The sequence below is a fragment of the Hylobates moloch genome, unplaced genomic scaffold (genome assembly GCF_009828535.3).
Source record: "Hylobates moloch isolate HMO894 unplaced genomic scaffold, HMol_V3 SCAFFOLD_5, whole genome shotgun sequence".
In the NCBI taxonomy this organism is placed as follows: Eukaryota; Metazoa; Chordata; class Mammalia; order Primates; family Hylobatidae; genus Hylobates; species Hylobates moloch.
In genome coordinates this window covers 105,988,798-106,015,570 of record NW_026652280.1, presented here as the reverse complement: position 1 = coordinate 106,015,570, position 26,773 = coordinate 105,988,798, and the positions used below count along the sequence as shown (strand labels likewise).

The 26,773-nt window shown below is 46.2% G+C and overlaps 4 non-coding genes across 4 annotated transcripts; all 4 read right to left on the bottom strand.

Annotated features, from left to right (window-relative positions):
• Positions 1–15,393: 15,393 nt before the first annotated feature.
• On the bottom strand, positions 15,394–15,466 carry TRNAK-CUU (transfer RNA lysine (anticodon CUU)). Its single transcript has one exon. It is a non-coding gene; the product is annotated as a tRNA-Lys (tRNA).
• A 1,278-nt stretch (positions 15,467–16,744) lies between these two features.
• Positions 16,745–16,816, bottom strand: TRNAH-GUG (transfer RNA histidin (anticodon GUG)). The gene has a single exon. It is a non-coding gene; the product is annotated as a tRNA-His (tRNA).
• An 869-nt stretch (positions 16,817–17,685) lies between these two features.
• TRNAG-UCC (transfer RNA glycine (anticodon UCC)) lies at positions 17,686–17,757 on the bottom strand. The gene has a single exon. It is a non-coding gene; the product is annotated as a tRNA-Gly (tRNA).
• Positions 17,758–19,361: 1,604 nt separating this feature from the next.
• Positions 19,362–19,433, bottom strand: TRNAE-CUC (transfer RNA glutamic acid (anticodon CUC)). The gene has a single exon. It is a non-coding gene; the product is annotated as a tRNA-Glu (tRNA).
• Positions 19,434–26,773: the final 7,340 nt, after the last annotated feature.

Genomic DNA, 26,773 nt, shown 5'->3' with positions numbered 1-26,773 from the left:
TGTTAAATTTCTGATATATTTCTGAATCGTTCCTGTGTTTTCTTGAAGTTCGTTGAGCTTTCTAAAAATAGCTATTCTGAATTCCCTGAGAGGTTACACATCTCCATCTCTCCAGGGTTGGTCACTGGGTGCCTTACTTGGTCCATTTGTTGAGGTCATATTGACTTCAATGTTATTGATACTGTCGATGTTTGTCAATGTCTGGGCATTGAAGGATAAAGTATTTATTCCAGCCTTTGCAGTCAGGTCTTGTTTGTACCTGTCCTTCAGAGGACCTTCCAGGAATTCAAAGTGGGCTGATGAGTTCCCTAAGCCAGTGATCACTGCAGCCATTTCTGTACTACAGGGCACCCTAGGCCCAGGTACACTGCAATTCTTACAGATTCCTAGTCCCCAGCCCTGTGGACTTGGGGAAAATCAGGGATTGTTCTCTGCATTCCCAGGTAAAGCCGCTAGCTTACTTCCGTTTCTTTCCCCCCAGCAAAAGGAATCTCTCTTCAGGCTGCACTGCCTGGAGTGTGGGGAGGGGTGATACAGGCATTCCCATAGCTGCTGCAGCTGCTGCCGTCATACTGGCTCACACCTCAAGTCCAGGGTCTTCCAGACCTATGCAGCATCAGGGCTTGCCCAAGGACTGCGGTCACCGCAGCCTGCCTGCCACTGAAATTTATTTGAAGCCCAAGAAATTTCCAGTGATAAAGCTGGCCAGAACTTTGGTGGGTTCTTCCTGCTGGGGCAGCTGATTCCCTTGCGACCCAGGGTGGGTCTAAATGCTTTTTCTGTGGGCACCAGCCTGGAATCAAGTGCTGTGGGGTTCTGCCCGGTGCCGTGTGTCACTATGGCAAGACTGGTACTAAGTTTCAATATAAAGTCCCACACTTTCCCCCTTGTCCGCAAGCCATTAGATTGTCTCTCAGAGATGCATTTCCTGTGATTGGGGGAGAGGTGTCACAGGCAATTGAAGACTGTCCTTCCTCCCTTCTTCAATGCATCTTTTCTTGTTAGCATGTTAAAACCAGGTGCTATGATCTCTCACCTGATTAGCCTTTGTGAAAGTGTTTTCTTGCATAGATAGTTGTTCAATTTGATGTTCCTTCAGGGAGGCCATTGCTGGAGAATTCTATTCTACCATCTTACTCCACCTTCTACCAGTTTTTATTTTTTAAATGTTTCTAGTACATAATTGTGAAGTGATAGCTTTATTTTAATTTTGGAGATCAAAAGCATGTAGCTAAGAACTTTTCCCAAGGAATATTTTAAAATTTTTATGTCAGTGCTTATGGAACGACATACTTTTTGATTCAAGGTTCTTAAATGTAGTTTTAGTTTTGATTATACATTTATACACACAAACACATTACATTTATACACACAAACACATTACATTTATACACATACATTTATACACACAAACACATTGTACCAGCACTGTGAAGACACAGACTAGGGTTTACTATGGCTGGGGGCCTCTCTCAAGCCACTTAAAAATGAGCACAGGTTTGCTCTATGCAAGAATTTCAACAGAATTGGTCTGGCCATCAGTCCCCAATTTCCCAGAGGTAAGATAGGGTGACAAAGTGGGACAGCATCTTTGAAGTAAGGTCAGTCCAATTTGGATATCATAGAAGAAAAGAAATAGGATGTGCTAGGTTAAGCCTGAGATGGTATCTGGGAAGTCACCACATTCATGATGTGAACTCAAAGAACACAAGTGCTACAGTGCAGACCAAAGCCCAGCCTGACTCGATCCAACAGGGTCAGGTGTGGATCTGTGAGTAGTGCTCACTGAGCCCCCACCAGCAGTGTCCGGCAGGGCACCACTGCTCAGTAGTGTGCTTTTAGAACCTGCCAGAAGAGCTCCAGGATTGGGACCACGTGCCCCATTCATCAGAATCAGGGTCCTATATCCACTGAGTTTTCCATCTCAGGACAGCTGATGAGGCAAGAAATGTGCTGTTGCCAGTTCCCAAGCTGCTGGGGCTGTTGAGAGGCAGTATCACAAAACCTTCTATTCAAACTACGCATCTTTTACTTGGTGCTGGGCCAAGTGGACCTTGGCTAACGGTATTCCATAACTGTTAGAAAGGCTTTCTGCCTTTCTCCCAGCTCCACCAGGATACATGTCTGACTCCCTCTTCTGGACCCTCCAGTGGACTCGGAGGAATGAGGCCCACACGCTCCTCAGCAGATAGGTAGCTGCACAAAAGGGGGACAGGCCCACCTTTCGTGCTGTTTTAAGGACTTCTGGTGGCTGAGCTTCTTGCATGGTTCCTGGAAGGTAAGGGTCACAAGGCTGGAGCACACGGCAGAGCCCTTAGGGATTTCACCTGCAGACATAAAACAAACCAAATCAGTGTATATTGCCAGGCCCTACTGATAGCTACCTGAAGCTGGAGTGAGAGCTATGTGGTGACCAAAGCCAGGAGCATGGTGAGAGCCAGTTAAGAGGACGAGCTAAGAGCATGCGCTGCAGTCTGGAGGCTTATCCATTGCACAGACGAGGCTTATCCATTCCACTCCGGATGCGCTGTCCCTTAGCGATTTCCTCAAAAGTGGGAAACTCGACTGCATAATTTGTGGTGGTGGCGGACTGCGTTCGTGCTTTCCCCTGGATTTTTATCGTTTTAAAGGTAGGTTTTGTTTGCTGCAGAAGCGCATACTAGGTGTCAGCGTGAGCTGACAATCAGGTTTTTGTTCCCGTCTGTAACTTCGCTGAAACTAAAGATTTTGTGAGATAGTGGTTCTCAGGTTTGTAATCCCAGCAATCTACGAGGTACGTCCATAGGTTATGTTTATGTTAATATTGCTCGAGCTCAGGCGTGTGTGGGCAAATATAGTGAACCCGTCTCTACTAATCTCTTAGCTTTTTTGTTGTTGTTCTATAGAAATAAAACTAAGCTTTTCTTTTCCCTATGGGAGCCAATTATGGACATTTATTAACAGCAAACAGTCCGCTGGAGTGTATGGCGGGATCTCGGCTTACTGCAACCTCTACCTCCTGCGTTCAAGCTATTCTCCTGCCTCAACCAGAGAATACTCAGCCTCCCAAGTAACTGGGATTACAGGCTCAGGCAACCAAAAAATTAGGCCCGGCTGATTTTTTGAATTTTTAGTAGAGACAGGGTTTCACCGGGCCGGGTGCACTGGCTCGCGCCTGTAACCCCAGCATGTTGGGAGGTCGAGGCAGGTGGATCATGAGGTCAGGAGGTCGAGACCATCCTGGCTAACACAGTGAAACCCCATCTCTAATAAAAATACAAAAAAAAATTAGCCGGGCATGGTGGCACGTGCCTGTAGTCCCAGCTACTCGGGAGGCTGAGGCAAGAGAGTCACTTGAACCCGGGAGGCAGAGGTTGCAGTGAGCTGAGATCACGCCACTGCACTCCAGCCTGGGCAATAGAGCGAGACTCTGTCTCAAAAAAAAAAAAAAAAAAAAGAGTGACAGGGTTTCACCATGTTGGCCAGGCTGGTCTTGAACTCCTGACCTCAAGTTATCCGCCCGCCTCAGCCTCCCAAAATGTTGGGATTACAGGCCTGAGCCACCGCACCTGGCCTGTTTACAGACTTTACAGACACATTTTGTTTACAAGCTTTACAGGTACAGTTCAATTGTGATTAGTGTATATTATGTTTGGCCCAAGACAGTGGCCCAAGGAAGGCAAAATTTAGACAACCCTGCTCTAGAAGGTTTGATTCATGGTTCCACTGGGTTATGCTTATTGCCTATAATTCCATTTGATATTTTCAAAATTTGATTTTTTTAAAAAGCATTTTCCTGAAGCACCCTAAAGCTTTCCTAATAATATGAGAACTTAAACCAGATTGGATGTAACAAAACCCAGCTGGAATCCTGCAACTTCTAACAATGTTAGATCAAGAAGCAAAACACCCACCAGTCCAAGGGTCAGGGAAGCTGAAGATCATGCCTGAGCTGTAACAACGCCCTTCCCAGTACACAAAATCGTGTAACAGCCACTTGAATTCTATCTTCCAAGTGTCTCCTGTGGCCCAGGCTAACCCAGAGCTATCCAAAGATGGCAAATCTGGGAAATGTGCATTCAGCTTAGCAAAACTGACACATTACAAATCCACCACAGTCCACTTCTTCTCAATGTGGCATCAATGTACACCTTCCTCCTCCTTCTCTTTTCCTCCTCTTCCTCTTCTTTCTCTTCTTCCTCCTCCTTTTTCCTCCTTGTAAAATCATACTTAAGGTTCAAATAAAGACAATAGGAAAATCATACTTTTTCTCATTCAGTGAAAATATGCCAACCCTTTCCCCAACAGGATAAAGTCTTTTGTCTTTGAATGATGTTCACTCCTTTTTTAGCTAGATCACATTCCATATTTGCTATCCTGTATCCTAAATATTGAGATTTCTAAAAGTTAATTATTAATGAATGCGCTAGCTAGGATGATGGAAGAGGAGAATTCTCAATAAAAGTATTGGTCAATATACACCCAAATGCATTCCTCTCAAAATAATGAAGAAATACTCCTATTACAAGTCGTCATTTCTGCAGCTGTAACTGGCCCTAGCTGGTATTTGTAACTGTCTTCACATCTTGCGCTCACAGACATTTCCTTTGGGCCTGGGCCGGTGGACGTGAGCGTGGAAAGGACAAGAACCCACGGTGCCCCCCACCGCACCATCCTCGGGTCTCCAGAGGTGGGATCCACCAGGCAGGGACATTTGCTGAATTATAAACCAGCTCTTGGAATACAAGAACAGCTGCCTTTGAGAAACCGTTCAGGTCTCCATATTCCAGACTTCCTAGGAGGACTAAACGCTTAACGTTCACACGGGAATTCATGGTTCTCCTAAAACCCTGCGGTGGAATGCCTTCCTTCACCGAGCATTTATTGGGCGCCTACTAGGTGCTAGGCTGGCTCTGGGCGAAGGGCTGCAGCCTGTGCAAACTCCAGGTCCCTGTCCGGTGGATCCCACCTCTGAGGGCCCGAGGGCGACGCGGTGAGGACACCACGGGTTCTGGTCCTTCCCACGCGCGTGTCCGCTGGCCCAGGCCCGGCGGAAATGACTGTGGGCACAAGGTGTGAGCGGGGCTAAGAATGGGAAAGCGAGTGACTGCCGCCGGAGAAGATGCTGCCGCCGGAGAAGCTGCAGTTGTCGCCTGTAGAGGGGCCGGCGACTTTTGAGACGGTGAAGAGCAGGCAGGGGAAGCAGTGAAGAGCAGATGGTGAGGAGCAGGCGGCTGTTTGGCCGTTGGAGTCCCCCAGCTGACTCTGCCCGGGTAGAATGTCCAAAGTGCCCAAAGACTCGACTCTCTTGGCTTCAATATCTCCCGTGTTCTGGGTTTCTGGAGTGCGCGGGATCGGACAGGCCACAGACATATGAGACTATCTGCGGCCAAAGGTTAAAATGCCATTTCTGGTATCAGCAAACCTAAACCATTAGAGTCTCTGTGGCACAATCGGTTAGTACGTTTGGCTGTTCGAACCGAGAGGCTGGTGGTTCAAGCCCACCCAGGGATGGCACCTTTTACTTAGGCAAGATTCACACTTTCTGTTTAAAGACTTTAATCCTGGGAATCTTCCGAATCTCTACTAGCTTTAAATCAGATGCCAAAATATACTGCGCAAAGGCTCAAGTTCCACGGAAGTTCCTAAAAACAGGAATATTTCAGCAAAAGTAATTTTTCAATAGAGCCTGAGCCTGGGGCTTCAGGGCTTACGCCATAGCCACTGCACCTATTTCATCACTTCTTGAAACTGGGTTTTTACAACTGAACATTCCTGGAAATCCAAAACTCCCAATAATTGAAAACAAGAAAACCCCAGTCTTCACTTGTGGTGAATCCTCAATTTCTGGGTTGAAATCTTGGTTGGTTCATGATGTGACTTTTAAAACGTTACTGAATTTTCTGTATCTCTATTTCTTCGTCTATAAAAAACAGAAAAAAAAAGTGCTTCCCTTGGCTGGGCGTAGTGGCTCATGCCTGTAATTGCAGCACTTTGGGAGGATGAGGCCTGCAGATTACCTAAGGTTAGGAGTTTGAGACCTGCCTGGTCAACTTGGTGAAACCCCATCTCTACTAAAAATACAAAAATGAGCTGGGCGTGGTGGCAGGTGCCTGTAATCCCAGCTACTTGAGAGGCTCAGGCAGGAGAATAGCTTGAACCCAGGAGGCAGAGGTTGCAGTGAGCCAAGATTGCGCCACTGCACTCTAGCCTGGTAACAAAGCAGACTCCATCTCAAATAATAATAATAATAATAAATAAATAAACAATGCTTCCCTCATAGATTAATCTAACATTTGTGAATCCAAAAGTATGTGAGACAGGTCTCAATAAATTTAGAAAGTTTACTTTGCAAGGTTAAGGTGGCACCCATGACACAGCTTCAGGAGGTCCTGGCAACATGTGCCCAAGGTGGTCGGGTACAGCTTGCTTTTATTCATTTTAGGGAGACAGAATACATTGATCAATACGTGTAAGACTTACACTGCTTCAATCTGGAAGGACGGGACAACTCAAAGGGTGGGGGGCTTCCAGGTCATAGATTTAAAATTTTTCTGATTAGCCATTGGTTGAAAGAGTTATTATTCCAGAAGGGAATTTCTGGGTTAGATAGGGGGTTGTGGAGACCAAGGTTTTACCATGCAGATGAAGCCTCCAGGTAGCAGGCTTCAGAGAAAATAGATTGTAAATGTTTCTTATCAGACTTAAGGTCTGTGTTGATGTTAATGCTGGTTGGCTTTTCCCGAGTTCCAAAAGGAAGGAGGGTATGATGAGGCATGTCCAACTTCCTCCCATGATGGCCTGAACTAGTTTTTCAGGTTAACTGTGGAATGTCCTTGACCTAGAGCAGGGGTCCATTCAGATGGTTGGGGGGCCTTAGAACTTTATTTTTGGTTGACACATTTGATGAGAAATACACATAAAGCATTTGAGCAACCTAACAGATGTTCATTAAACGTCAGCTGCTATAATTATTTTCAGTGGCATCATCATCACCACTTTCATATTTTACCTCAGCCTTTTAAACAATAGCTTATCTTTTTTATGGTATGGATGAATCAGTATATATTTAAATGGCCCTCAGCTAATGGACACAAAATTGTGTCTAATGCTTATTCTTATAAAAATTATTCAGAGGCTGGGCGCGGTGGCTCACGCTTGTAATCCCAGCACTTTGGGAGGCCGAGGCGGGCGGATCACGAGGTCAGGAGATCGAGACCACGGTGAAACTCCGTCTCTACTAAAAAATACAAAAAATTAGCCGGGCGTGGTGGCGGGCGCCTGTAGTCCCAGCTACTCGGAGAGGCTGAGGCAGGAGAATGGCATGAACCCGGGAGGCGTAGCTTGCAGTGAGCTGAGATCGCGCCACTGCACTCCAGCCTGGGTGACAGAGCGAGACTCCGTCTCAAAAAAAAAAAAAAAAAAATTATTCAGAGAACATCCTTATACAAATATCTTTTGTGCAAGGATTTCTTTTTTTTCTTTTTTGAGACGGTGTCTCGCTCTGTCACCCAGGCTGGAGTGCAGTGGCACGATCTCGGCTCACTGCAAGCTCCGCCTCCCGTGTTCATGCCATTCTCCTGCCTCAGCCTCCTGAGTAGCTGGGACTACAGGCGCCCACCACCACGCCTGGCTAATTTTTGGATTTTTAATAGAGACCAGGTTTCACTGTGTTAGCCAGGATGGTCTTGATCTCCTGATCTCGTGATCTGCGCACCTCGGCCTCCCAAAGTGCTGGGATTACAGGTGTGAGCTGTGCAAGGATTTCTTAAAACAGACTTCTAGAAATAGACTTCCCTGGTCAAAGTATTTGTGCCTTTCCAATTTTTCTAATCGATGCTTAATTGACCTCTAAAGAAGTTGGGCCTAGTCATATTCCCACATCCTAAGAGAATGCTCCTTCCTTGGCCACACTATCTGACATTTAATAGCAGCACAAACTCTTCACTTTTGTTTGGGGAATATTATTTCTTGCTGGTCTCACAGATAGCCCTGAATCTTACAGGTAAGGAGCTGGTGCTACACTGTTCTCCTTTGTTCTCCTGACCCCTGAGAATTCTGGGAAAGTGGTTCACAAGAGAGACTTGAGGTTGGATTCACCTGACTATAAAAGTGCTGACAATGGGTGTTCCCACTGTTTCTGTGACAGAGAGCCCAGGCTTCAGCTGCTGAAGAAGAACTCAGACCTAACCCTCCAGAGGGAGACCTTTAATTTGGCACAGAGTTGGTCCTTAGCCAAATAAAAATTGAAAAGGGGAGATTTTAAATTTTCATCTAATTGAGACTTTATATAATGGATCTTTTTCTTATTGTGGCAACAAGAGGAGAGATTGCATTCTTGGGTTTTTATTGTTGGAACTTAATAATACTGGCTATTCTACTGCTCTTGTGGAATTGTTTGGTCTATGCTGGTACATGGTACTTGCTATGAAACACTGTCTGGTGAGCTGGATAGGCAAGTAGCTAAAGAAAACGTCCTAAGAAACAGAAATAGAAGTTGAGTCCAATCTCTCTCCTGCACTGCAAGATTCTGTTGCAGTGGTCCCTACACCTATTGCCATAGCACCCCCCAAATTTTCTTTAAAGCTAAGAAAATAGAAATAGAGGATGGATTCTCAAATAGATACACCTAGAGTTAAGTAAAGTCTTATTCTGATTCTTTCAGAGGTTTGGATGTCTTAGTTATCGCAGGCTGCTGTAACAAAATACCATCTACTGGGTGGCTTAAACATCTATTTCTTACAGTTCTGGAGGCTGAGATGTCCAAGATCAAGGTGCCAGCAGGTTTGGTTCTTGGTGTGAGTCCTCTTCCTAGCTTCTAGGTAGTGATTTTTGTTTTCGTACAGTATTTACCCTGGCAATAATAATCTTATTTTTCCATTTGGTTAGTTTTTCATGTATTTATTACTTAATACTAGCCAATTTCTCCCCAGCTCTGTAAATCTCCCCTCAACACATAGAAACACACAATCATTTTGGTTGGTTTGCTTGCTTGTAGTTTGTTCAAGAAATTTTTCCTGGCCCAGCGTGGTGGCTCATGCCTGTAATCCCAGCACTTTGGGAGGCCCAGGCAGGTGGATCACCTTAGGTCAGGAGTTCAAGAACAGCCTGGCCAGCACAGTGAAACCCCGTCTTTACTAAAAATACAAAAATTAGTCGGGCATGGTGGCGGGCGCCTGCACTCCCAGCTACTCGGGAATCTGAGGGCAGGAGAATCGCTTGAACTGGGGAGGCGGAGGTTGCAGCGAGCCAAGATCGTGCCACTGCACTCCAGCCTGGGCGAAAGAGCGAGACTCCTTCTCAAAAAAAAAAAAAAAAAAAAAAAAAGAAATTTTTCCTGGCACATTCCTACCTGCTCCATTCTGGATGACTTGCTCTTCAGGCTTATCCCACAGCTGTTACCATGTCTGTCTTTACTGCACCATCTTGGCATTTCCATTGCCTCTCTCTTTTGTTAGATCCCCTGCTTCCTGGATCTCAAGGGGATTCATTCCTCACTCACTTCTTCCTTTTGATGATGCATATCCTCCAAAACCTCCTATAAAGTGGTTACCTTAGAAATAAACTTTTTGAGACACTGCATGTCTGAAAATGTCTTTTATACCTATAAACTTAATTGATATTTTACTAGACAGAGATACACAGAGATAGGCTGAAATAATTTCTCTCTCAGATTTTTAAAGGCACTGCTTTTTTTTTTTTTTGAAACAGTCTCGCCTTGCTCCGTCGCCCAGGCTGGAGTGCGGCGGCGGGATCTCGGCTCACTGCAACCTCCACCTCCCGGGTTCAAGCGATTCTCCTGCCTCAGCCTCCCCAGTAGCTGGGATTACAGGCACCCACCACCACACCTGGCTAATTTTTTTTATTTTTAGTAGAGATGGGGTTTTGCCATGTTGGCCAAGCTGGTTTTGAGAGAGGAGACCACTCCTCATATTATCTTATACTTAATTTCTTGTTTGCTGAAAAAGTGGAGGTTGAAAGAATGGGCAGAAGTGAAAATCACGGTCAGACAACCGGGTGCCACATTTCGGGCCTGGTTGTTAAAATTCAACCCCTGACCTCACCACTTGTGCTGTCTATAAATTCCAGACATTGTATAAAAAAGCATTATGAAACTCCCTTTTCTGTTCTGTTTCGTTCTGGTTACCGGTGCATGCAGCCCCCAGTCACGTACCCCTCGCTTGCGCAATCGATCGTTGCCTCCCCCCCAACCCACAGCCCCTTTAGAGTTGTGAGCCCTTAAAAGGGACAGGAATTACTTATTCGGGGAGCTCGGTTTCTAGGACGTGAGTCGACCGACGCTCCCAGCTGAATAAAGCTCTTACCTTCCACAATCCGGTGTCTGAGGGATTTTGTCTATGACCTCTCCTGCTATAGTTTCAAACTCCTGACCTCAAGTGATCCGCCTCCCTCGGCTTTGCAAAGTGCTGGGATTACAGGCCTGAACCACCGCGCCCGGCCCTTGTTGTTTACTGTCTTCCATAGTCTTTTCTGAGAAAGAAAAAAGTAACCCTTTTCTGCTCTCAGCTAGAGCTAGGTGGTCTGACAAACACCTAGGCCATGATGTTCTCCGGTTCAAACTAAAAATTTCACAACACCAATATCAGACAAAGTTACCAGAATGAAAGAAAGACTATTTCACAATCATGTTTGAGCACAAACAGAACACTGTTCAAACCATGATATGATCAAACATTCCCCTTTCCCAGCTACTAATAGTGACTGTTAATTCTTTTTTTTTTTATGTTTTTGAGACGGAGTCTTGCTCTGTCACCAGGCTGGAGTGCAGTGGCGCGATCTCGGCTCACTGCAACCTCTGCCTCCCGGGTTCAAGCGATTCTCCTGCCTCAACCTCCAGCGTAGCTGGGACTACAGGTGCCCGCCACCAAACCCAGCTAATTTTTGTATTTTTAGTAGAGACGGGGTTTCTCCATATTGGCCAGGCTGGTCTCGAACTCCTGACCTTGTGATCCACCCGCCTCGGCCTCCCAAAGTGTTGGGATTACAGGCGTGAGCCACTGTACCCGGCCTTTTTTTTTTCTTTTGAGACAGCCTCTGTTGCCCAGGCTGGAGTGAAGGGGCATCATCTCAGCTCACTGCAACCTCCACCTCCCAGGTTCAAGCAATTCTCCTCCCTCAGCCTCTTAAGTAGCTGGGATTACAGGCATGCCCAACCAGGCTCGGTTAACTTTTGTATTGACTGTTGATTCTTTACCAATTACGTGTTTAGTTCTGCAACCATTCCTCCCACTTTCTAGATAAAAATATCGAGATTCCCAAAAGAAGAATTGTCCCACAATTTCCCCATAGTGTTTGCTGTCTCCTCTGTTGCAATGAGCCAATATACTCAGATTTGACTATAGGTTTGTTCCTGATGGTTATAGACTGGAGCGCCTCAACACCGTAGAGAAGATGGATGCCGTTCCGATTCTTTGTTATTTGCCTTAAACTGTTCTCCCATCTCCCCTCCCAAAAGCTTATAGAATCTTCTACCTGTTCCTACTATTCTGAAACTTCATGATCTGTTTTCATCCACCATGCTGGGTACACAGTGTGCTCTTTCAATATAGGAATGTATATTTTGGAGGTATCATTCCAAAGATGTTTATGCATATACAATTAAAGGTATATATTTATTTCCTGCAACTACCATCACCCTTCTGATATACTTTTGCTGCATAATAAACCATCCCAAGCTTATTGACTTAGAATAACAATAATTTATTATTTTTAGTGATTCTGTGAGTTGGCTTGGAAATTCTTCTGGTCTAGGCTGATTCATTTGGGGCTGGATGGTCTAGGATGGCCTCACTCACACATCTGGGGTATAGCTGGATTGGTTGGGAAAAGTGGGATGCATGGATCTTTTTCTTCATGTGATCTCTCCAGCAGGCTAGCTTGGGGGGATCTTCAGATCATGGTCTCAGAATTTCAAGTGAAGCAAAAAGCAGGTAAGCAAAAAGCAGGTAATCCCCCCATGTGTAAGCCTCTCCTGTTAGTTTTGCGAAGGCACCAACATTTGCCCAAAGCAAGTCACATAGCCAATCCCAGATTCAGAGGAGAAATAGACTCTCTTGATGAGAGAAGCTGCAAAATATAACCAACATTTTTTTCTTTTTCTTTTTTTCTTTTTTTGAGACTGAGTTTCACTCTTATTGCCCAGGCTGGAGTGCAATGGCATGGTCTCAGCTCACCGCAACCTCCGCCTCCCAGGTTCAAGCTATTCTCCTGCCTCAGCCTCCCTAGTAGCTGGGATTACAGGCATGTGCCACCACGCCTGGCTAATTTTGTATTTTTAGTAGGGACAGGGTTTCTCCATGTTGGTCAGGCTGGTCTCGAACTCCCGACCTCAGGTGGTCCGCCCGCCTCGGCCTCACAAAGTGCTGGGATTACAGGCGTGAGCCACCGTGCCCGGCCATGACATAAGTTTAAAAGAAAAATTTTTTAAAATCTTTTTTTGGTCAGGCATGGTGGCTCACACCTGTAATCCCAGGACTTTGGGAGGCCAAAGTGGGTGGATCACCTGAGGTCAGGAGTTTGAGACCAGCCTGGCCAATATGGTAAAACCCCATCTCTACTAAAAATACAAAAAAATTAGCCGGGGGTGGTGGTGTGCGCATGTGGTCCCAACTACTCGGGAGACTGAGGTGGGAAAATCACTTGAATCTGGGAGGCGAAGGTTGTAGGGGGCCAAGATTGTGCCACTGCACTCCAGCCTGGGCGACAGAGTGAGATTCAGTCTCCAAGAAAAAATGTTTTTTTACTTTCATAGGTATTGTCATAAGGCACCCTGTAGAACTTGTACCAACTTATCCTCTCATTCACAATGTATAATAACCTGCCCGCCGGGCGCGGTGGCTCACGCCTGTAATCCCAGCACTTTGGGAGGCCGAGGTGAGCAGATCACAAGGTCAGAAGATCAAGACCATCCTGGCTAACACAGTGAAACCCCGTCTCTACTAAAAATACAAAAATTAGCAGGGCATGGTGGCGGGAGCCTGTAGTCCCAGCTACTCGGGAGGCTGAGGAAGAAGAATGGTGTGAACCCTGGAGGCGGAGCTTGCAGTGAGCCGAGATCTGCCACTACCCTCCAGCCTGGGCGGAAGTGCGAGACTCCGTCTCAAAAAAAAAAAAAAAAAAAAAAACCTCTCCAACATAAACTTTAGGAAAATTTACTATTAGTTTGGGCACAGTGGCTCAGGCCTGTAATTTCAACACTTTGGGAGGCTGAGGTGGGCATATCGCTTGAGTCCAGGAGTTTGGGACCACCTTAGGCAATACAGTGAGCCCTCATCTCTACAGAAAGTTAAAAAATCAGCCAAGCATGATGGCAAGCGCCTGTAGACCCAGCTACTTGGGAGGCTAAGGTGGGAGGATCGGCTGAGCCTGAGGGAGGTGGAGGTTGCAGTGAGCCAAGATCATGCTACTGCACTCCAGCTTGGGTGACAGAGAGAGATACTGTCTCTAAAAAAAAAAAAATGAAAGAATTCCTTGGATATTTCTCCTTGGTATTTTCCTTTTGAACTTTATAATCATATTGTCTAGTTTGAATAAAAAAGAAAAAAATTCTTTGGACAGTTTTATGAAAACCATGTTAAATTCAGACACTAAGTAAAGGAGAGGTGCTGTCTTTATGATGTTGAGTCTCCTATCCAAGAATATGATATACCTCGGTTAATAGGGAAGGAGGCTGCCCTAATGCAGTGGTTCCCAAACTTGAACATTCCAAACCACCTAGAGAGCTTGTTAAGTCACAGATTGTTGGGGCCACCCTCAGGGTTTCTGATTCAATAGGTCTAAGGTGGCACTCAATAGTTTGCGTTTGTCTCAAGTTTCCAGGTGATACTGAAGATGCTTGTCCTGGGACCACACTTTGAGAATAACTGGTCATTTTGGAGATGGTTGGTGGACTATATGTGAGACTAAAGCATATTTACACTCTTAAAAAATAAAAAGTACTGGTAAATGATCCTTAGGGAAAGGAGGTGGAAGATCTGTACGAGGAGTTAAAAAGGAATGTTCAGGCCGGGAGCGGTGGCTCATGCCTGTAATTCTAGCACTTTAGGAGGCCAAGGCGGGCAGATCACCTGAGGTCAGGAGTTTGAGACCAGTCTGGCCAACATGGTGAAACCCCATCTCTACTAAAAATACAAAAATTAGCTGGGCATGATGGCGGGCGCCTGTAATCCCAGCTACTCGGGAGGCTGAGGCGGGAGAATCGCTTGAACCCGGGAGGCAGAGGTTGCAGTGAGCCGAGATCGGGCCACTGCACTCCAGCCTGGGCGACAGAGAAAGACTCCGTCTCAAAAAAAAAAAAAAGAATGTCTCTTGAATGGTGCCAATCTTGGCTTCCACCCACCTGGCAAACCAACTTAACCTACACCAGCCAAAGCAACAGTTAAAGGTAATTTAGCAGGAACAAATGTAAGGCAAACAACTCTAGGCTTTCGGGAACGGAAAAAAGTTCTCCGGTGGATCAATAACTAATTAAAGCAGTGGTCCCAGCACTCTGGAGTGGCAGCCTATATTCATCAAATAAGACTGCAACTGTAAACTCCCTACTCGCTGCCCTACCCGTTCGTCTTTGCTCCTCCTTTCTTTGCTCTTACGCTTCTCTCCTCCGCCTCCTCAACTTCTTTTCTAGAGCCGTCTCCTCTTTTTCCTGACCTTCCTAAACTGGTTGTATTTTACAGCCCTTTGCGGCTGATGAAGGCTTCAAAACCTAAAAAGCAAACAGATGCTCCCTAACACCTAGCTGAGAATATTTTAACTCACTAAAAAGGCCTTTCAAAACCCCATTCAAAATTTCCCACCAACAAGAAGAGAACCAGTATTTCCCTCTGGAACCGTCCTAAGGCTGTTCTCCCTGGAGCAGTGTCGAGCGATTTCGGACTCTCCTCAGACTGCTCAGCTTGTCTGCCTTTGCCCAGTTGAGAAGCCCATGGTGGATTAGAAGCATGTGGTCACTACAGACACTAGAATCTCCAGATTCCTCTTTTTTTTTTTTTTTTTTCTTCTGAGACGGGGTGCAATGGCGTGATCTTGGCTCGCCGCAACCTACGCCTTCCAGGTTCAAGCAATTCTCCTGCCTCAGCCTCCCTAGTAGCTGGGATTACAGGCAGGCACCTCCATGCCCGGCTAATTTTGTATTTTTAGTAGAGAAGGGGTTTCTCCATGTTGAGGCTGGTCTCGAACTCCTGACCTCAGGTGATCCGCCAGCCTCGGCCTCCCAGAGTACTGGGATTACAGGCGTGAGCCACTGCGCCCGGCCCAGATTCCTCTTTTCTTGATGAATTTGGGGGGAATGGAGGCGATTTCTGGAATCAGTGACCATAAAAGGGCAGTAGCCGCTGTGGCGATTTAGAAGTTCATGTTTCTATGGTAGCTCAGCGAGAAGGTTAAACAAAAACGCCACGCCCAACGTGGGGCTCGAACCCACGACCCTGAGATTAAGAGTCTCATGCTCTACCGACTGAGCTAGCCGGGCACTGGTTGTTACTGTGTTTCTATATGAAATCATTTTCCACTGATGGAGAGGTTGTATGCTCTAATTGCATATTATTTCGTGTGAAAGAATTTTCAGGACCTAGGACTGGTGGACATGGCAATAGCCTTTTCATAATAGCTTTTTGCCATGAAGGAATTCGGGGTTTAGAGAGCGATGGGGGCTGCAGAGAGACAGGAAGGCTCGCGGAGGACTCGGGAATCCCGAGTCCTGCCTGAAACCTTAGTGTTTCCGCAGATTCCTTCCACTGAGGGAACCTCCTCACCGACTTCCTAGGAGGGTGCGAAAGAGCCCGAGGAAACTCAGATGAGAGGCGCAAAAACCTCTCTGCAAAGCATTTTAGTTCTCCATCCTGGAAGAGGCACTGAGTTCCGGAGTCACAAGGGAAGGGTTCTCTCCTCTGCTCAAGTGAAGGCCAAAAGAACAACCGTGGTCCCAGCTCCGTGGGCCTCCATATCGCTCTAAAGCTTCCCGCCTGGGTTGCTTAGCGCCTTAGTGGGCGAGCCGCAGTGTGAGCCAACTGGAACTATTGTTGTGTGAGACAGGGTCCGGCTCTGTTGCCCAGGCTGGAGTGCAGTGGCGCGATCATAGTTCATTGCAGCCTCTACTTCCCGGGCTCAAGTGACGCTCCCACCTCACCCTCCCTAAGTAGCTGGGACCAAAAGCGCCCTCCACCATCTCAAAAATTCTTTTTCTGGCTGGGGGCGGTGGCTCACGCCTGTAATCCCAGCACTTTGGGAGGCCGAGGCGGGTAGATCACGAGGTCAGGGGTTCGAGACCAGCGTGACCAATATAGTGAAACCCCGTCTCTACTAAAAATACAAAAATTAGCTGGGCGTGGTGGCGGGCGCCTATAATCCCAGCTACTTAGGAGGCTGAGGCAGGAGAATTGCTTGAACCCGGGAGGCGGAGGTTGCAGTGAGCCGAGATCGCGCCACTGCACTCCACCATGGGCAACAGAGCAAGACTCTGAATCAAAAAAAAAAAAAAATTCTAAACGTGTAGGGAGGCGTCTCAAGCTGGTCGCGAACTCCTGGGCTCCAGGGATTCTCCCGCCTCCGAGATTTCCCAAAGCTGCTGGGATTACGTAATGGCGCGAGCCACCACGTCGGCCTGGAGCTATTGTTATTCACCTAATTTGTGGACTGCACTTCCGCGGGGATGCCTTAAGCGAAGGCAGAATTACAAGCATGTGTCACTCTTTTGAAAGTGTTAATTTAAAAAAAAAAAAAAGTATCACCTAAGCAAGTTAGAACCACATGCCGTGACTCGGATTCGAACCGAGGTTGCTGCGGCCACAACGCAGAGTACTAACCACTATACGATCACGGCGAGCCACTAACTAGGCGACAAACTACAGCTGGATTTAATGCCTCTTGAAATAAGAATGGTTGTTTCGTGCCACTTTTATTTGGCCAGTCCGTGAGGTCCGCATCAATCAACTCCAAACTTTTTCACTCTGCAACCTTGAAGCTCCGACACCCGAATCAGTTTCTGAGACTCTAAATCCCTGGATACCAGCGGTAGCACCACCCGCTCCGCTGGGCGGCGGTGGGCCAAGGTCCTGACTAGAGGGCAGAAAGCGTCAGCTGCAACACAGGACCACGCCGCCTCTCCGCCTCCATTTCCCTCTTCCCCCTCCAAAGAATCAAGCTGCTTCGCCCAGGATAAGAGGGGCAGCCTCGAAGGATTTTTCCAAATTACATCTGCAGCCTGTACCACGGAATTGAGGTTTCTCTTCCCAGAATGGTGGAACCGGAAGAAAAACGGAGCTAGTGAGCTGGGGAGGGGATGAGAGCCGCGTCTTAATTTCTTGCTTCCGTCACAGTTACAAGAAGCGCTGTGTACTCTCTCTCTGGCATTGTGGGAGCTTGTGCTGACTTCCTCATCTTGACTCATAAATATATCAGAGCCACCTCTGCCGATTCAGAAAAACAAACCCAACCAGCCTCTATTTCAGACACTTCCCTAGACCCCTAGGAGGGTTATTGTTAACTCAGGCGACGCCAGCGGCCGAACCCATCAGACTGGCTTGGCTCGCACGTGCAGTTACCAAAATACACATGTTTGCTGTGTAAGGGACAGACCATACTGGCGCAGACCTAGGACACAAAAGTGGTCAAAAGCTCTTTTCCTCTGTTCCCTGCTTTGGTCGGTTTTAAGGCCTACACGGTCTAAAAAGCTGGAAGAAAAACTAGACTTGCGTTGGCCGGGAATCGAACCCGGGTCAACTGCTTGGAAGGCAGCTATGCTCACCACTATACCACCAACGCACCCGAGAGAAAAAGCTGCTTCCTCTACTTATGAGAAGTAAATAATCAGGTTTGTCTTCCCGTTTATTTCTAGGCTAAGCAATTTAGACTTCAGGAAAAACCTACAAGAGGAAAATTAAAAGGAAGCTCTCTAGAATTTCTCCTATTGAAAATTCTGTAGTAGTAGCTTGTTTCACAGTTTTAAGAAAAGTCAATTCTAGTTTCCTGGGCATTTATTCCGCTCATGCGCAAGATTACATATGTACAAGACCATATATGACAGCATTTTTTTTTTCCCCAAATAGCAAAGGGCTAGGAATAACCTAAGTGTCTATAGTAGGAAGCTGGCTAAACTAATTATGGAAAATCCATACAACGGAATGCTATGTGCCAGAAGAAAGAATGAGGAAGTTCTTCATGTCTAATCTCTAAGTACTTCCAAAATATACTGTTAAATGGAAAAGGCAAAGTGCAGAAACTGTGTATAGATTACTTCCATTTGTACAAGGGGGAGAGAATGTTTAAATATATATACGTATGTATATATGCATGTACTTGCATTTGCATAAAACGTCTCTAACATAACGAAGAAACTTAACAGCCGTTACTTCATTAGAGAGAAAATAAATGATAGAGGTGAAAGTCAGGTTTATCAGTTCTGCCCTTTTGTATATTTGAATCCTAAACCATACAAATATATTACCTTTTCGAAAATCTAGTAATTAAATTGAAAGAAAATATGTTACTGAAGGGTATTTATTTCCACTGCAAAGTGTTAGAAATATATTTTTAACCTTAAAAATAGGTAGTGTTGGCCGAGCATGGTAGCTCACGCCTATAATCCCGTCACTTTGGTAAGGCAGAGGCGGGTGGATCACCTGAGGTCAGGAGTTCGAGACCGGCCTGACCAATATGGTGAACCCTGTCTCTACTACAAATACAAAATTAGCCGGGCGTGGTAGCCCAGGCCTGTAATCCCAGCTACCTGGGAGGCTGAGGCAGGAGAATCGCTTGAACCCGGGAGGCAGAGGTTGCAGTGAGCCGAGATCGCGCCACTGCACTCCAGCCTGGGGCAACGACAGCGAAACTCCGTCTCAACAACAACAACAAAAACATCTGGTGATAAAATAGTATTATAGCATACTTCCACTTTGTTTCAAAACCTAGATATTAAGGGTGGTCTTCGAGTGATAGAATCGTGAGCGATTTCTTTATTTGTATTTTTCTACATTTTCTGTATTTCAGTTTTTTTTTTTTTTGAGACGGAGTCTTGCTCTGTCGCCCAGGCTGGAGTGCAGTGGCGCGATCTCGGCTCACTGCAAGCTCCGCCTCCCGGGTTCACGCCATTCTCCTGCCTCAGCCTCTCCGAGTAGCTGGGACTACAGGCGCCCGCCACCACGCCCGGCTAATTTTTTGTATTTTTGGTAGAGACGGGGTTTCACCGTGGTCTCGATTTCCTGACCTCGTGATCCGCCCGCCTCGGCCTCCCAAAGTGCTGGGATTACAAGCGTGAGCCACCGCGCCCGGCCTGTATTTCAGTTTTTAGTGGGATGGGGGAAATTGACTAGCAGATAACGTTTATTTAAAAGATTCTGAGAGAACGCAGGAAAAGAAGCTTCCACGCCTTCCCTGACCGGGAATCGAACCCGGGCCGCGGCGGTGAGAGCGCCGAATCCTAACCACTAGACCACCAGGGAAGTCGCTAAACGTCCCCGCTTGCAAATATATGGTTCTGGTTCGTCCCTGTAACTCCTAAACACTGAGGCCAAAGTGGCCAGATTGCTTGAGCTAACCAGTTCGAGACTAGCCTGGGCAAAGTGGCAAACCCGGGCTCTATCAAAAGCACAAAAAAATTAGCCGGGCATGGTGGCGCTTGTCTGTAGTGCCATCTACTCGAGAGGCCGGATCGCTTGAGCCCGGTAGGCGGAGGTTGCAGCGAGCCGTGATCGTGCCACGGCACTCCAGCTTGATGACAGGGCCAGAGCCTTCCTCAAAAAAAAAAAAAAAAAAAAAAAAATTATATGATTCTAACTAAAAGTTTATTTCCACTTATTCTTTTTCATATTAGTTTTCACTGCCTAGATTCTGAGATTCTTGCATACTGGGCCTTCCCTATGTTGGGGCTTCTTCCCGGTACTTCTTTCCTGGAGTAGAAAACGTTGTGAAAGAATTCTCCAGCCCGGCTCTCAGAGCCTAGGGAGCATCGCGTACACGTGATTACAGTCCCCAAGACCAGAGACGAATGTCCGGAGAGAAGAGGGTGAGACAGAGAAGAGGGTGAGACAGAGAGGAAGCTCACCTCCTTGTAGTTGCAGTGATTTCCTGAATTGTGAACATTAGAAAAGCAGAGACCCAGCTACGTCTTTGCCAAAAACAACCAGGAACTTTTCCTTAAGGAACATAAAAGACGTCATGCGAGTAACACTAGGAGATCCTGGGCCCACTGTACCTTTTTTTCATGTCGTGTGATTTGTAGGCCAAACTGTTAAAACAAATATTACAAACAAGTGAAAATCACTCAGCCTAGAGGTATTTGGTGCTCAGCAGGATCTGAGCTCAACTCACTAGTGGGAGACTAAGAGAAGCTCAGGGCCTTGAACATTTAAAAATTATGAGGTCCCGGGCGCGGTGGCTCATGCCTGTAATCCCAGCACTTTGGGAGGCCGAGGCGGGTGGATCACGAGGTCAAGAGATCGAGATCATTCTGGCCAACATGGTGAAACCCCGTCTCTACTAAAAATACAAAAAGTAGCCGGGCGTGGTGGCGGGCGCCTGTAGTCCCAGCTACTCGGAGAGGCTGAGGCAGTAGAATGGCGTGAACCCGGGAGGCGGAGCTTGCAGTGAGCCGAGATCGCGCCGTTGCACTCCAGCCTGGGCATCAAGAGTGAAACTTTGTCTCAAAAAAAATTTTGAGGGAGCCGGGCGCGGTGGCTCAGACGCCTGTAATCCCAGGATTTTGGGAGGCTGAGGCGGGTGGATCACCTGAGGTCAGAAGTTCGAGAGTAACCTGGCCAACATGGTGAAATCCTGTCTCTACTAAAAATACAAAATTAGCCAGGAGTGGTGGCGTCTGCTTGTGATCCCAGCTACTCGGGAGGCTAAGGTAGGAGAATCACTTTAACCCGGGAGGCGGAGGTTGCAGTGAGCCGAGATCGCCCCATTGCACCCCAGCCTGGGCGACAAGAGCAACACAAAATAAAAATTGCAAGGAAGGAAAAGAGGGAGTGAAGAGAAAGAAAACTGGGGTGCATGCATTAATGTGTTGCAAGTTAACTTTATGAGCGAGAAAAGAAAGCAAATGCGGGCCGGATACGGTGGCTCAAGCTTGTAATCCCAGCACTTCGGGAGGCTGAGGCAGGTGGATTGCTTTGAGCTTAGGAGTTTGAAACCAGTCTGGACAACAGGGTGAAATCCTGTCTGTACCAAAAATTACAAAAAAAGAAAAAGAAAAGAAAGAAAGAAAATCTTAGTGAATTGTGTTTGCCATATTGTACTTTCAGCTTTTCTGTAAGCTTGAAGTTTTAAAAAATAAAACGTTGAGAAAAAAATGAAACAATCAAAAGCCTCTCCTTCTGGTGTTTTTTGGTCAGGTGACCCCAAGTGATGAATTCTGTGCCCATGAGTTCAAGCAGAAATTTTTAAAAGCAACCCCACTCCCCAAACACACTCTTACATCAGAAAATACTTTTGATAATGAATTTAAAAATTGAAAGATTGAATCATCAATGGTGTGTGTATATCAGCAGGGCCTGACAGAAAAAAAAATGGATGGTGAGATACAGAGTTTGGGGGGATTATCGTAGTTGTTGTTTTGAGACAGGGTCCCACTTTGTTGCCCAGGCTGTAGTGCAGTGCTGGGCTCCTACCTCAGCCTCCTGAGTAGCTGAGACTACAGGTTCCGGCCACCACACTCAGCTAATTTTGTGTCTGTGGTAGTGGAGATACTAGGCCTCACCATATTGCCCAGGTTGGTCTCAAACTCCTGGGCTCAAGCCATCCTCCCACCTCGGCCTCCCAAAGTGCTGGGATTACAGGCCACGAAGCCTGGTCTGGTTTTGCTTACAAAGTATCAATGTTAAAACGTTGTTTAAGAAACGTTGTTTAAATCTTCCACTCATCCAGTCTCCACTTTTCTATGGGTTTAAATGCCATAAAATAGGAAGACAAGTAACTAAATGCTAGACATTTATTTTCACAAAGACAACAAGAATCCTGTTGTCATGTCACCAAGGAGCCTAACAGAGCCCACTTCCTTTTACCCCAGCTGTTTTCACTGGACCAAGGCTGAAAATCAAAAAGCACCTAACCTTCAGAACATCTCGGGATCTTACCCAGGGTGGGGACAAGGCAGCAGAATTTATTTTTCTATGTTGCAGAGGAAATCAGCCTCCTGTTTTGGTCAACAGTACTTTTTCATCAATTATTCTGCCACCTGCTGGTAATTTTTTGTTAAGAAAGGACTGAGGAAGGACAGTATGAGCTATGGGAGCTAGCCACTTGTCTCAACATCAAAGCACCAGAAGGAATCTGGTCAAAGCACCAAAACAGGATTAAGCCTCCTCTTCTTGCCAGTAATGCATACCTAAAGGTGGATGAGGAAGGAGTGTGGCTCATTCGCTTCACTCTGAGTTCTATTTTCCTTTTTTTTGAGACAGAGTCTTGCTCTGTCGCCCAGGCTGGAGTGCAGTGGCATGATCTCAGCTCACTGCAACCTCCACCCCTGGGTTAAAGCGATTCTCCTGCCTCAGCCTCCCGAGTAGCTGGGACTACAGATGCCCATCACCACGCCCAGCTAATTTTTGTATTTTTAGTAGAGACAGGATTTCACCATATTGGCCAGGCTGGTCTTGAACTCCTGACCTCAGGTGATCTGCCAGCCTCAGCCTCCCAAAGTGCTGGGATTACAGGCGTGAGCCACTGCACCTGGCCTATTTTCCTTTTTAAAAACATTTACAGATCATGTGTCAGACTAGGTATTGAAAATCTAAAAATACACCTAGGCTGGGTGTAGTGGCTCATGCCTGTAATCCCAGCTACTTGGGAGGCTGAGGCACAAGAATCGCTTGAACCCCGGAGGTGGAGGATAGGGTGAGCTGAGATCGGGCCACTGCACTCTAGCCTGGTGATAGTGCGAGACTCTGTCTCCGAACAACAACAAAACACGTAAAGAGCTGAAAATCTAGTGTAAAACCAAATAAACAAGTGAATAAAAGAGAATGGATCAGGGAGGATTGAGTAGATGTGATCTTCCCTAGTCCTCCTCCCTGGACATTATATATAAAACAACCCTAAGAAGACTGAAATGTGGAGAGAAGAAGGTAGACCAGCTAGGAGCCCCAGAAGCAAAGGCAGGACACAATGCTGATTTCTGTGGACTTTCTTTTTGCCTCATATACCCCATACTTGGAGCTGAAGAAACCAGCAACCTGGAAATCCCAATAGGAGCAGCCTAAAAAATCCCTAACAAAAGCCTGTTCTCTCTAGCCAAAGGATCAGGAATGAGGCAGTCTAGCAAAACAGAAAACTTTTAGACAATAATTGCTCTATTCCGGCCAAATGCCACAGAAACAAACTGTGGCTTGTCCTCTCCTATTCCGGCAAAGACTGAATGGGGTGCCTAGACTTCCACCACCAGCAAGTCTATTAGGAATCATCCTCCCTTTCCTGTTGGGGTGGTAGCAAAAGAAACTTAATAGAGAGTCAGGACTTTCACCCAAACTCAGTGAGTGGTAATGAGGCTACCCCCTAAGGAAAGAATCAGTGAACTGAAAGAACAGTAGAAATTACTCAATCTGAGTCAGGCACAATGGCTCACGCCTATAATCCTAGCACTTTGGGACACCGAAGCAGGCAGATCACTTGAGGCCAGGAGTTCAAGACCAGGCTAGCCAACATGGGGAAACCCTATCTCTACTAAAAATGCAAAAACAATTAGGCGGGCGTGGTGGCACACACCTATAATCCCAGCTACTTGGGAGGCTGAGGCTTGAACCTGGGAGACAGAGGTTGTAGAGAGCAAAGATCGTGCCAGTGCACTCCAGCCTGTGCAACACAGTGAGACCCTGTTTCAAAAAAAAAAAAAAAAAAAAAAACTCAATCTGAAAAACAAAATAGACTGGGGGAAAAATGAGCGGAGAGCCTCAGGGACCTGTGAGATTATAACAAAAGATTTAGGCTGGGCACGGTAGCTCACGCCTGTAATCCTAGCACTTTGGGAGGCCAAGGCGGGCAGATCACGAGGTCAAGAGATCAAGACAATCCTGGCCAACATGGTGAAACCCCATCTCTACTAAAAATACAAAAAAATTAGCTGGGCGTGGTGGCATGTGCCTGTAGTCCCAGCTTCTGGGGAGGCTGAGGCAGGAGAATCGCTTGAACCCGGGAGGCGGATGTTGCAGTGAGCCAAGATCGCGCCACTGCACTCCAGCCTGGCAACAGAGCGAGACTCTGTCTCAAAAAAAAAATTTAACATTTGCGTCAGCAAATTCCTGGAAGGAGAAGAGGAAGAGAACACGACAAAAAAAGTACCAAAGGATTTGGTACAGAGATAAACCTCAGATTCAAGAAGCTGAATGAACTCCTAACAGGATAAACCCAAACTACTTCAGGCCAAGACACATTGCAATAGTTTGGATGTTTGTCCCCTCCAAAACTTATGTTGAAATTTGATCCCCAATATTGGAAGTGGGGCCAAATGGGAGGTGTTTGGGTCATCAGGGTGTATCCCTCATGAATAGATTAATGTCCTCCCTCACCGGCAAATGAGTTCTCATTCTTAGTTCCTGCAAGGGCTGGTTGTTAAAAAGAGCATGTCACCTAACCTCTTTTCTTTCCTCTTCTCTTGCCATTGATATCTGCCCAAACCAACTTCTCTTCACCTGCCACTACGGTTGGGAGCAATCTGAGGCCCTCACCAAATATAGATGCCCAATCTTGAACTTTCCAGCCATCAGAATCATGACCCAAATAAACCATTTTTCTTTATAATTACCCAGCCCTCAGGTATTCCTTTATAGCAACACTAAATGAACTAAGATACACATCATAGTCAAAGTGCCGAAGGCTAAAGACAAAAAATATTGAATGCACTGAGGGGAAAGCAATTTGAATAAAAGCAGATTTCTCTCTCTTTTTCTTTTTACGTTTTGTTGGGTTTTCTCCCATGTTCAACCAAGTTAGAAAGCCAATTCCTCATCAGAAGCCATGGAGGCCAGAGGGAAGTGGCACAAAATTATTCAAGTGCTGTGGGAAAAGACTGTCAACTCAGATTGCTATATCCAGGATATAGGATGTGAAAACATCCTTTAAAAATGAAGGGGGTATGATTCAACAACAAAAAGACAAATAACCCAATGAGAAAATAAATATGTGAAAAAATGCTCAACGTCAGCTGGGTGCGGTGGCTCTCACCTGTAATCCCAGCACTGTGGGAGGCCAAGGTGGGCAGATCACCTGAGGTCAGGAGTTCAAGACCAGCCTGGCCAACATGGTGAAACTATACTAAAAATACAAAAATTAGCCGGGTGTAGTGGCACACACCTGTAGTCCCAGCCACTCAGGACGCTGAGGTAGGAGAATTGTTTGAACCCGGGAGGCGGAGGCTGCAATAAGCTGAGATTGTGCCACTGCACTCCAGCTTGGGGGACAGAGTAAGACTCAGTCTCAAAAAACCAAAAATGCTCAATGTCATTAGTCATTAGGGAAATGCAAATAAAATCACAATAAGATACCACTTCACCACCAGAATGGCTATAATTTTTTAAAATGGAAATAACAAGTGTTAGGATAAGGAGAAATTTGAATCCTTTTGTATTGCTGGTGGGAATGTAAAATGGCACACCTGCTGTGAAAAACAGTTTGGCAGTTCCTAAACATAGAACTAAATATAGAATATGATTCAGTAATTTCACTCCTAGGTATATACCCCAAGGAACTGAAAACAAGCACTTAAAAAAATACTTGTACATGCATGTTGATAGCAGCACTATTTATAACAGTCAAAAAGTGGAAGCAATCCAAATTCCATTAACAGATGAATGGCTAAATAAACTGTGGCATATAAATACAATGGCATATTATTCAGGCATAAGAAGGAATGAAGTATTGATACATACTACAACTTGTATAAGCCTCAAAACATTATGCTCAAGAAGCCAGAAACGCCAGGCGTGGTGACTCACACCTGTAATCCCAGCACTTTGGGAGGCTGATACAGGTGGATCACGAGGTCAGGAGATCAAGCCATCCTGGCCAACATGGTGAAACCCCATCTCTACTAAAAATACAAAAAAAAAAAAAATTAGCCAGGCATGGTGGCGCGTGCCTGTAGTCCCAGCTACTCGAGAGGCTGAGACAGGAGAATCGCTTGAACCCAGGAAGTGGAGATTGCAGTGAGCCGAGATCGCACCACTGCACTCCCAGCCTGGCCACAGAGCAAGACTCCGTCTCAAAAAAAAAAAAAAAGTCAGACACAAAAGGTCACATAGTGTATAATCCCATTTATATGAAAGTCCAGAACAGGTATTAATAATCTAGAGAGACAGAAAGCAGACTGGTGATGGCCAGAGGCTGAGGACTGACTGGCTAATGGGTACAGGATTTCCTTTCGGGGTGATGAAAATGTTATGGAACTAGATAGAGGTGATGTTTTGATGGTTGCACAACATTTTCTTTTCTTTTTTTCTTTTTTTTTTTTTTGAGATGGAGTCTCGCTCTTGTCACGCAGCCTGGCATGCAGTGGCACGATCTCAGCTCACTGCAACCTCCGCCTCCTGGGTTCAAGTGGTTCTCCTGCCTCAGCCTCCCGAATAGCTGGGATTACAGGCACATGCCACCAAACCCGGCTAATTTTTCTTATTTTTAGTAGAGATGAGGTTTTGTCATGCTGGCCAGGCTGGTCTTGAACTCCTGATCTCAGGTGATCCGCCTGCCTCAGCCTCCCAATATGCTGGGATTACAGCCATGAGCCACCGCACCCGGCCGACAAAATTTTCAATGTACTAAGCGCCACTGAATTGTACATATTAAAATAGTTAAA